Here is a 13193-nt window from a genome sequence, read left to right on the forward strand (position 1 = left end):
CCATTTACTATTTTGATTATCCATCTAAAAGAGACCTCTGATCATATTCTCTTTTTCAATGCTGATTATTTCTTATATGAAATGCACATTGGAAAACTCCATAAACTCAGGCACCACACCTGTCTTATTCTCTTTTACCTGCCATGGTATCTTGCAGTAGTAGAGTTCATGAGAAGTTCTCAAATGAATGAATACAAAGAGAGTGTCAAGAGCAAGCAGATGTAAGGTTTTCTACATTAAAAGTCTATTGAAGAAACAGGGCGGGCCGCGGTGGCTCAGCGGGCAAAGTGCTTGCCTGCTATGCCGGAGGACCTCGGTTCGATTCCCGGCCCCAGCCCATGTAACAAAAACGGAGAAACAGAATACAATAAAAAACAAGAAAATGTTTAAAGATGTTTCCCTTTCTTCCTTCTATCCTTCCTTCCTTCTCTCTGTCTTTCCTTTAAAAAAAAAAAAAAAAAGTCTATTGAAGAAACAAGTAGTGATTGGAGGACCTATACTTTCATTGGTCTTGTTTTGACTTCTATGGCTTAAGGTTCTGAAAAGCTCTGCTTTGCTAATTTATTGGAATGAGTCTTTGTATCTATCCATATTCTCTAAGAAACAATCCTTGGGTGGGCTTTAGAGTATCCATGAACTCTCTGAAATTACATGTTGCATTGTGAAATTTTTTATTATATATATTATGAGAATTTGCCAAAGGTGGGCAATTGAAAAGCTTACCATAGCTTTAATTCAAATCGCAAAATAAAATCTGATGAAAAGTTGTCAACAGTCCCCAAAACCATTGCCAAAGTTTTGGACACTCCTCAGTGCCCCCAACCTAAAGTTGATTCTTCTTTATTTTTTGGTAAATCGTTTTATCACTATAATTAGTATAAAGATGATAACATGGAATCACATAAAACCATGTTGATTTTGAAACTCAGAGAAGAATACTGGTTCTGCTATTTATTGCCAGAATGAAACTGGGCAACTTAGCTAACGATTCTGCTACCTAGTTCTTTCATATGTAACGTGAATCTAACAATATCTATCCTGCAAATTTATTGTGAGCATTAGAGAAAATCTATACCAAATACATACCATAGTATCTAGTAGGAATTAATGGTCATTCAATAACCAGAAAACATTTATAGCATCATCATCAACAACATCCTTTTACATTGATCAACTTACTCTGTCTACCTATTTTTGATTATATGAAATATACAAATTAACCAGCCTAGACTTAGAAAAGTGTGTGTCAATCAATATATATTGACAGAATGACTACTATGCTGGTTTGCCTCTCTCTTTACAGCTCCATTGTTTACCCTGTCTTCTGCACTGTCTGTGATGCTATATGTGGCATCCCTCAAGCATTCTTGATCTCTGGACTCTGATTAGGTTTGGCTAATCAGAGAGGTGGCAGGAAATCAGCAGCTTGAGGAAAGAAAGGTCAAGGTATTTATCACCATTAACAAGGTGTGTACTCATCTTGCCTTAGTTTGGGCAATGACTGGATTCTATGGACAGAATTCTTGCTGAGAAGTTCTGCACTATTGTTCCAACACTTACTTGAGCTTCAATAACAGCCTTCCACTCCTTGCCAGGGATTCCTGTTGCTAGTACTCCAGTGCTCAACCATACTTTGCTGTCTCCCGTAATACTGGTCACACCTGTGTAGTTTCCTCATTAAAATATTTTCAATTATAAACTATGTCTCCTTATAATACATGGAATATTACCCTACTGTGTGTGCAAAGTAATACCCTAAGCTTGTAATCGTCAAAACAGCCAAGGACAAAAGAATTCTGCACAGTTCTTACAGAATCACGTAAAGCCTTTCATTTAGCTATGTAGAGATGTAGTCTCGGCAATTCAGCTCTGTCACTGTCACAGTTTTAAGAAGCAGATAGAAATAGGAAGCAATTTACTTTGCCATTACAATGCTCCATTGCCCCTTGGAAAAGGGAAATGTACTAAACACGGAATGCTATCTTTCATTGTTCTTTTCAGAAAGAATGTTTCCATAATTCTTCTGAAATCAAAATATGTATCTGCTGAATTAATGTCAGGCATTGAGTGGTAGTGATTCAGTTTTAGAGATGCTGGATAAAGAAGGGGAAAAATTGCCTTCACATAACTACTTTTGACTTAAAGCACAAATGTCAGACAGGAAAAGTTACAAAAATGCATTTTATAAGAAACAAGTAGATTTTAGGATGCTGCATGTCATTTCTATTTAAGATAGCCTTGACTTTTGGTAGATGTAAAAGCCAACATTATATTTATAATATTTTAACCTATAGTTAGTAAATTTGAATTATAAAATAGCTTCCATTAATTATCAAACTTGGAGAGCAGATATAAAAATCCTTTTGAAAAATAAGCATGCATCATACTTTTTGCTTGATTGGTCAAAAAAAAGGGAAGAATATGAGCACATACCATTTTCAAAATCTGGATAACATTTTAAAACTCAAATACAGAAATGAGGATAAGAGGGCAAATAAAGACAAGAGAAAACTTATTTTGGTATTAGTTAGAAAAGATATCTCATTGGATTTGACTTTAAAAGAAAAGAAGGTATAAATTTTGTTTATTCTGATCATTTTTTTCTTTAATATCCCTAAATATTCCCTAAGCCTTGTGAGAGCTGTATGCTCCTTTTCTGCTATTAATATGAAATTCCATTTATTTAAGCATTTACATATTGAGAGCTTAAGTGCACTAGTAAGGCTTTGAGATCAATGGGGAGAAAATTACTACATGCCTACCCATCCTCAAGGAACATTAGGACTGATAATGCATGTATCGTAAGGGTTCTTCAAGGAAGCAGAAATCAGTAAGACACAGGCACACTCCCATATACATACACACACATACCTATACATATTAAAAGACTTATTTCTAGCAATTGGCTTATTGTGGGGGATGGCAAGCATGAAATCCAAGGGACAGGCCAGCAGGCTAGAACTCGGGCAGGAACTGATGCTGCATTTCTTCCTACTCAGGGAAATATTGAAATATCAGTTTTGTACTAAAGGCCTTTCAACATATTAAATTAGGCCCACCCACATTATTGAGGAAAATCTCCTTTGTCAACTGATTTTAGATGTTAGCTCCATCTACAAAATACCTTCTTAGCAATGCCCAGATTAGTGCTTGACTGGGTGCTAGAACCTAGTCAAATTGACACATAAACTAATTATCACAGATGGTGAAAAATTTAGTATAATAATACAAATATGCAAATATAGTAATTTATAATAAAATAAAACTACTTTGAAACCATTAGCATGATCGATCTTTGCATGGTTATGATAGAGGTTTTAATAATACTACAATTTTTCACCTGAGGCATATGAACTCAAAGTCATATCTGTAGACAAAGCCAAATGAAAGATGGCCCATGGAAAAATAACAGATAAAAATTTTGAAATGTGTGAGGGAAATACCCTAAGAAGAGTGAAATGGTAAGAAAACTTTTAAGTTAGAACAATTTATTTATTTCATGGAAGTATTTTGAAGAAATCAGCAAGGTTGAGAGCATAGATCCTTGGGGGCAGAAAAACTTGATATCATTTAATTAATTAATCAGTAAGTAAATAAGCAAGTTATTATGTTACACTGATTTCTTGGCCTTAGTTTTTTCTTCTGAAAATGTATATAAAAGTAGAATTACTTTATAGGAATATTAAGAGGAATAATTAAAGGAATCCATTAACATACTGAGAGCAGATGGATACATTTTAAGTGTGCATCATTTATTAACTGTATTTATTCCTGTTACAACAATCTATAAGATGAGCTATGAATAGAATTTTGAAAGCAAATAATATTTGGAGTCCTCTCAAACTAGTGAATATATATCACTTCCTAGGATTCTTTTCTTCTTCTTTTTTTTTAACTTATGGTTATGCAGTACCTCATCCAAAATCTAAGAGGTTTTCTATGGTCAAAATTTGTGCATGATTAAGCATAACTAAATTGGTTCTAGCATCACCTCTCAATCCCTAATGAACAAATAATTGAAAGAACTCTTAGAATTTCTTCAGGGAAACATTTTTATCCTGTTCCAGAATTGATCCAAATCTTTTTTTTTTTTTTTGCATGAACTCATCTCTTGTTTTTATCCAGACAATTTAGAGTTCGTGTTCCTCCACAACAAAGATCAATTCCTTACTTCATATATTTAATATCAGTTGCAGAAAAAGAAAAACATTTTACATTAATGGTCATTTTTCATGATAACTAATTCTCAGACTTCTGCAATGTTGAAATATAAGAATGTCCTTTAACTCATTGCTAAATGATGTCTTCAGCTATTTATTGTCCAAGAAATGACTTGTCTCTGAGATTTTTCACGGTTTTTCAGCACTCCACTCTTACTTTGAAAAGAAACCAGAGTTCATATCCAATTATCATCTCTGGTCAAGTTTTAAAGCAGACCTTATGAAAACCTACATTAACCTTTGGAACCAAGTAAAACCAAATGATAAAATTTGTCATTTATTTCTTTGACCCTTTTTTGGTCTCCTGCTATGGAGTCAAATATAGACCTTTAAAAAATAACTGAGAAATGTACCTGAAGCATATTAAAAGGACAAGAAAGAAAAACATAGGAGCTATAAAATTAAATTTTTTTTTAAAAATCTCTTCTTGAAAAATAAGAATATATTAGGTTAAGAACAAATTAAGAAAAATCTGTACATTACATAAGATAGATATATTATTTATATCTCTAGCATTAGAGAGATACAAATTGGCAAATACAATAAGAACATCAGGAAAGAAATAACCTGATAAAGGATTTGAAAATGATTTTACAAAAGAATTAACAGTGATTAATAATAAACATATAAAATGTTTAAACTCATTTGTAGTAAATGTATATGTAAGTATATAATTAAATAATACTAAAATACCATATTTTGTCTATTATAGAAAATATTTAGATCTAGTTATCTGTCTATCTATCTTTCTGCCAGTGTAATTAAGGGTATAAAGAAGGAGCTATGATGTGACTCTGCTGGTAGTAATATAAACTAGTAAAAACTTTTGGGAAGCAAGGGGAATTGGAGTGACAACCCTAAAAATTATAGTATCCTTTTAAGTAGAAACTCTTAATCTAGGATTTTATACTTATAAAAAGAATTGGAAAAGCAGCTACATATAAGGATATTCATCACAATATGAATGTTAATAATACAAAATAAGAAACCATCTGTCATGATCAGTTTCATGTGTCAGCTTGGCCAGGTGGTGGTACCTGTTTGTCTGGTTGGGCAAGTGCTGTCCTGTCTGTTGCAATGAGGACATTTCAGAGAATTAGATCATGAGCACATCAGCTGCATCCACAGCTGATTCCATTTGTAATCAGCCAAGGGGAGTGTAACAACTTTACAATGTAAACTGAAATCTCAATGTTGCGTAGTGTCTGCTGTTAAAGTGAGGGCACTGATTGGAAAGGAATGGGACCCTGAAAAATGGCATGGTGGCATATGGATTGATAATGATGTCAGGGGTGAGGTTGAAACCCTAGGTCATGCTGAGTCTTCTCCAGATAGCCCTGTAATAGTTTCCCCTGAGGACATAATCACCCCACCTCAGGCCTGCCTTCAGGAGCTAGTCACCCAGCCTCCTCCTGAAGAGATTATCCGTAGAGTGATTAATCCTGTTTCTTCAGATGAAACTGCAAATGAAGGCCCTGAAGCAAATGGCTTGGAAGATATTTCTAATTCTTTTCATGAGCCACCCCCACCATCCCTCATTTCTTCCAGACCTATAACTAGACAAAGGTCCCAACAGGCCCCGAAAGGTGAGGTACAAAGTATTGCACATGAGGAGGCACGTTATACTCCAAAGGAACTGTGTAATTTTCCAATTTATATAGACAGAAATCAGGGGAATATGTGTGGCAATGGATTTTAAGGGTATGGGATAACAGTGGGAGGAATATAAGGCTGGATCAGGCTGAATATATTGATATGGCCCCACTAAGCAGAGATTCTGCATGCAATGTTATAGCTCAAGGGGTTGGAAAAGGTATTAACAGTTTGTTTGGATGGTTGGTTGAAACATGGATCAAAAGGTGGCCAACATTACCTGAGGCTGAAGTGCCAGAACTGCCCTGGTATAATGCAGATGCGGGGATTCTGAGGCTTAGAGAGAGATTGGAATGTTAGAGTGGGTTTATCATGCAAAGCCTGCTTACACCCCAGGAATGTCCGGAGGATGCACCTTTTACCAGAACAGTGAGAAATAAATTTGTGAGACTTGCACCATCATCCCTGAAGAGTTCTGTAGTTGCACTTCTCTGTAGCTCAGATATTACTGTAGGAACTACTGTCACTGAGCTGGAATCCTTAAACACAATGGGGATGATGGGTTGGCAGAAGCCTGTGGCAGCATTGAATCACCAAAGACAGGGTAGACATGGCTATTATAATAGACAGAAAACTCAAAGTAGGCATCAAAATTATATGACTCGCAGAGATTTGTGGCATTGGCTAGTAAATCATGGGGTACCTAGAAACACAATAGACGGGCAGTCAACTAAATTCTTGTTCGAGCTGTATAAACAAAAGTGTTCTAGGTCAAGTGAATGGAAGTCTAACCCGAATTACAAAAACACAGAGTCATGGTCCCTTAATCAATTTTCAGACTGGAGACAGTTTAGACCCAGAGCCCCTTGAATGAAGGGGAGGCCAGGTACCTTTGGGGGAAAACCCTGTTACAATGCCACATCTGAGCAACAGAAGAGGTTCTTTGGGGTTGACTCTTAGGCATAATTTTAAGTGGGCTTAGCTTTGCAATTATTGAAATAAATTTCATAAGGGCAAGCCTAAAGATTGAGGGCTTGAGCCAAGGCTTTTTTATGACACCATGATTAGATCATGGTTAGATCAAAAATAGTTAGATCAGAAATGACTCCATTATCTAGTACTGGTACCTTTTAGGGAGCAAAATCTGAAGGCAAGATTAAAGGACTTTAGAATAGTGCAAGGGAACACAATTTGCAGCCATGATTCTCTGGGGGAGGCTGGACTTCCACATAATTTTTTGGCTTTCCACTTATTTATTTACAAAAATCAATTCCAGATGAATTAATAATTCAATGATGTGCAAAAAAAAAGTATTTGCAAAGTCCCCTTTGGAGAATGATGAGAAATTCTTGGTATTTTCATAAGCAGTGGGGACAACCAAAGCAATAGGCTGAGCCCCCAATCTTGGGGTTTGTTCATATGAAACTTAACCCCACTCCTGGTACCAAGATATATTATTAGGGTTCTCTAGAGAAAGAGAATCAACAGGGAGCACTGTCAAATATAAAATTTATAAAAGTGTCTCACATGATGGTGGAAATGCAGAGTCCAAAATCTGCAGGGCAGGCTGTGAAGCTGACAATTCCGATGGAGGGTCTGGACAAACTCCACAGGAGAGGCTTGCAGGCTGAAGTAGGAAGAGAGCCTGTCTCCTCTGAATCCACCTGAAAAGGCTTCCAGTGATTAGATTGAGCATCACTCATTGCAGAAGACACTCCTTTTGGCTGATTATAAATGGAATCAGCTGTGGATGTAGCTGACATGATCATGATCTAATTTTATGAAATGACCTCATTGCAATGACACCATCTAAGTGACCTCAAATTTGAAATTGCAGAAGTAAATGGCATTCTATATAATCAACCAAAGTCAAGGTGAAGAAAACCATTTTGTAACCAGAGAAAATAAGTTTAGAAAGTAAGTTCACAAAGCAATTATATGTGGTATTTATACAAATATATAAAAATGTTTTATCAGGGACAGGAACTTATGGCTAACATTTTTCCTGTTAACCGAGTATTTTGCAGTGAATTTAAATTCTTTCTCTATTAAAACATACTGAATTTATAAAAATGTTAAAATATTTTGTTGGGGAACAAGTATTATCAAACCTAAACAACAAATCTCTTAGATCTAATGCATGAGAATTGAAATTAAAACAGAACAAAATATATAGCTTTCACTTTTTCTCATGACTTTAAATTAGAAAGCAAATCTGAAACAAACTGATTTATAATTAGGTTAAATATTGAGGTTTTATGGGGGTCTTTAATAAGCATTTTTAGTGGCATAGGTTGCATAATAAATAGCATTTCTTATTTATTTAAGAATGAAGGAAATGGAATGTGAATAACCAGTTGATTACATAAACAGAAAGTATTCTTACAGAACTATGTACACTGTGATGACATCATTGAGTGAAGGTCATGAGTGAGTCTGTGATCCATTTCAGCATTGTAATGATCATCCATAATTTCTTAAATGGATGCTATTGAACTGTACCCTAGGAGAAATATATCTGTTTAAAAGTGTATTTATGAGCTTCAAGATTTTTTTTTAATTTAAAGAAATAGCAGACTCAAAATTCGTTATGCATATTTGACCTCTTCCCCTCTATTCCGAATGAAAAAGGACATAATGACAGTGTTTTCTCTCTCCTGTCCAATAAAATCAAACTGTCATCTCAACATTAATAATAACTTTATCTATTGATTTAACCTTTAGTTAAGGGTTGGGGTGTGTCTTTTTGGTTTTGTCACTTAACTTTAAAGCCAGTCAATATTTTATTGATGAGGGAATGGAAAGTCAATAGTTTCCTTCTCAATTGCCAATATGAAGTCGTAACGCACCGTCATAATCAGATGTATTAAGAACTAATGATTGTACTAACAATTGTTTGGGAAGTTTATCATCAGAAATCAATATGATTAGTTTGTTTTTTTTTTAATTCTAGAAACATCCAAAGGCATAATGCATTCATTCCTCAGATTAATTGCACTGATAAGTGCATGAAAATCTTGGTTAGCAATTCAATAACATATTTTGCCCCTGTATTAATTTTGTTTGATGCAGCCCCAAAGGGGAAAGCCCCGTATCAATATTTGACTTGCTACTTAAATATCTCATTTTGATTACCTTAAGTATAGGAAAATATTAAACTAATGACACCAAAACAATAAGGGTCTATAAAGTACTTTCCAGAAAAAAAACGTTCTATCTGCTACAGGGTTAAACACTTGTGTCAAGTGAAAAATTCCAACTTCTAATATTTTACCTTATGCTTTTTCATATATTGTGCTATTTAATCTTCTATCTGGATCAATGCTTACATGTCTATTTTGAACGTCTTTTTGCCATACAATATGCTCTCTGATTTAAAAGGATTCTTAGGTCATTAGTTTCTTAAGTAAATTTTTTTTCAGGTCACTAGGTTCTCAGAGTTCCTTTTTTATGATATATTTTACTTGATATTTCTTACATGGTCTCTTGATAGACTCCTCTGGGAAAAAGAGTAAAAGAATAAATGGCAAAATATGTAGGCAGTAACCTAAACAGCAGTGCCAGAGTGTATTAAACTCTACTTTATTGGAACAGATAGACTGCATAGGTCAATTTTGTAGTTTTGAGGGGACGTTTTTAAAAGATGTGCATCTGTGCATGTGTATTTGTGTACAAGTTTGTGTACATGTATATTTATAAATCTATTTTAAAATCTCTTTTTACATCAACTCTATTCATAGTTACTGAGAGAAGAAGATCATTGAAAATATGAAATTGAGGTTGCCATTTCATGTCCTTAAACACTGAATATGTGCCCTGAAGTTAGGATGTATAAATGAAAAGAAAAACATATTATCCAGAGTTTTAGAACATCTTCATGTCAATATAAAATAGGAACACATAAAAGTTTTTGGTGCCTTTTATGGAGAAGGTGAAATAGAATATTTAAATACTTAAAGAAAGAAAATTTTAAAGTGAGAAAATTTAGAAGAAAGAAAAATTCAAAGAAAGAAATCTAGCTTTGAGTTGCTTAATTTGCTATGCATATATAGATACACCATTTATCTTTCATCCTCTTTATCCCTAGACCACAGGCAAAGGATTCTGAAGGAAACAGTCCCCAACTGAAAAGTTACTTAGTCTGGAGTGAAAAGAGAGAGTGGTAAAATAAAAGTGATGAAATCAATGAAAGCCATTTTGGAGAAGCCAGAAACCAAATGGCAGGGATACCCTTCATATGGAGCAAAAATCCTGAAGCCATGATGCAGAAACTTCTGGAGAGTAGACTTGAGAGTTTAGAGTTATGGAGTGACAGGGTTAGTGTGAGAACACACTGAATATAAATGAGAAAGCTCTAAGAAAATAGTTGGACAAGGCTGTTATGAGTTGCTGACTATGTGGTTGTGATATTTGTGTTTAGGTGGTTAAAGGACCAGTGGCAGAATGAGATTGGAATTTTTGCATAAATATGAAGGGAATGATAATAAGTTTGATATAAAATGATTTTCTTGATGGTTTAAGGCTTTTCACATCCCTCTCTTACATATGCATAATATATAAGGTCAGAGATTTGGGGGAACAATGTATAGTGTACAGTATTTAAATGTCTTTCAGAATTGCCCATAAATGAATTTATAACTTTCATAGTGTTTGCTTAATCAGAGACTAAAACCAACTACATGGGGGAATAACTAAGTAAATAACTGGAATATCTTAGAGATTTCTTTCATTCTGGAAGGCTATGTTTTTGTTTTTGTTTTAACTAGAAATGTGTAAAAGGCAAAAATTATTTGAGGTAGTCATGACTTCATTTTGTTAAAATTAAGAGATCTAACAGTAACCAATATGGAACAAAACTGAGATATATTTATCCTAACATTGGGTGATATTTAGGTGTCCCGGTGAGTAAAGTAGCATATTTCTAATGAAGATGATCTGACTCTGTTCCAATACATGGGAATATTAGCTATTTATAGGTTTGATTACTATTATAATTATTAATTTTTATTAATATTATTTTATGTTTTTACTTTTAGTCCTGAATAGCAAGCTTAATCATGGCCCTGCTCATTTGCTCATATCACCTTGTCACTCCATCTTCTTAAATGCTGACAGTTATCTACTGAAATACTTGAAACTTCCTTCCTAAGAGAAGACAGAGAGTTAACACCCGAGGAGCAGCTCTCAACCAGTAGTAGGTAGAAATCTATGGATAAATATTCCCAATTGCCCTGTCCTAGGGTGGACAACTCTGAGCCAGTTTTATGGACACACAGAGATCCCTGAGGGGATTAATCCCAGTTTTCCACAATAGTAACAGCACATTAATATATCATTAGTTGATTTCCTTCCCCTCTCTCTCACTTTTATACCCTTTGCAGTATTTACTCAAATTACCTCACACTCACAAAAATACTAGAACTCAAATAATTGCATGCTTCTGAAGAAAATATATCTGTGGGGTCCCAACCTGAGACAACATCCAGTTTTCCACAAAGATTTTTGAAATAATTTATAAGAACAGACATGTTTTAATGGAATAGAGATGCGAAATATAAATTCAAACTATTACAAAATATAGAGCATAGATAAGATAGTAAATATGAAAATTTAGTAAATATGAAAATAAATATGAAAATTTCATATGAGGTGATAAAATCAACTATCATGGAAGGAAAAATATTGCAATCCTCTAATTTTCAGCAACAAATTTTATTAGAAAACCCATGATAAATTATTGAAAAATCATTATCTTGAGAATTGCCTTAAAAATAATTTGCTGAATAACATTTGAGATCCATTCCAAAGTTGGAAGCATGTGACAAAGAATTTTAGAACTAGTAGCATCAGATATTTTTCTACAACTCCTAGTTTGTGAAAACAAGCCTATGTCATCAACATTTCACAGGACCTTATGTTTGTATTTCTTATAGAATATGGGCATAATTCAGATAATCAAAAACAGTCAATAGTTTGTAAAGGATAAATTATATGAGGGAAATAGGATATGGAAGTCTATATCCTTGTTTTATTTGTGAGAAAATTATTCATGGTGGTGTGTACCCTGAGATTTCTTTTTTGTCACATATATCACCAGGAAACTCCAAATACCAAGGGATAAAATTAAAAACAAAAACAAAAACAAAAATCATGTACTCCCTAGTCAAAGGACCAGGAAACTGACAGCCTAACAATACATAAATCTTCTAGGTAATAACTGTCATACTCTCGCCAAACATCACAACCCCATCCTCCATACTCCCTTGAGAAAAGCCTGAATAATAGGTCTAGACTTCCATCTTTTCCAGGCTGTAATGAGGCACCCCCACCCCACCCTGGCCTCTAAATGAGAGTCAGAGAGGGCCAGAGGCTGAATGAAGAGCTGGGGTTTTCATTCCCATTAGCGGGTAATGGACCCTTTCTCTCCCACCCCCATTTCAGTGTCAGTTAAGACCCTTCTGGGAGCTGAACCTAGACTTCCATCCCCACAGACTGCAATAAGGATCCCATTCTTTACAGACCGCTGGAGTTGTTTCAGGGGAGTCTTACTGGGGAGTGAAGGCTTCCACCTCGACCTGGTAATCCACCGTGGGGAAGAGACCATATGGGAAACAGTAACTAGGCACAGCTGATCTTTCTCAGCCCAGAAGAGATTCTCACTACCACCTCACCCAGCAGAGGTTATTCAGGAAACCTGGAATTCTACCACATTCGACATTAATTCCCTGCTCGCATTGTGTCAGAGGAGGCTTAATCAATCAGATGATTTAGAGAAGATTCAGAGTTTTATAATACAATACTCAGAATTTCCAGGATTCAATAAAAAAATGACTTGCTCACACCAGGAACCGGAAAAAACATAATGTGTATTAGGAAATGCAAACAGCAAATGCCAATACCAACATTGCTTTAACTTTTTTATTGTATATAAACACATATGTACATATATTGAATAAAACATATATACAAAGCAAAGAAAGAAAAAAACAATAGTTTTCAAAGTACTCTTCAACAAGCAGTCACAGGACAGATCCCAGAGTTTGTTATGGGCTAGCATACCATCATCTCAGATTTTTCCTTTCAACTGTTCCAGACTATACAAGTTTAGAAGGAATAAATACTTTTTATCATCACAATCGACATTTTTTTTTCTTTTTTGTGAAAAATAACGTATACCAAAAAGCAATACATTTCAAAGTACAGCACCACAATTAGTTGTAGAACAGAATTTCAGAGTTTGGTATGGGTCGCAATTATATGACAAACATTTTAAGCAGCCATCATAAAAAATGATTTAACAAGCACTAACATATGAAGTAATGATGTAAATGAAAAAAATAAGAAGTCTTAGCAAAGAATAGAAGATGTAAATAACCAAGC

This window comes from Tamandua tetradactyla, chromosome 5 (genome assembly GCF_023851605.1).
Source record: "Tamandua tetradactyla isolate mTamTet1 chromosome 5, mTamTet1.pri, whole genome shotgun sequence".
NCBI classification, from domain to species: Eukaryota; Metazoa; Chordata; class Mammalia; order Pilosa; family Myrmecophagidae; genus Tamandua; species Tamandua tetradactyla.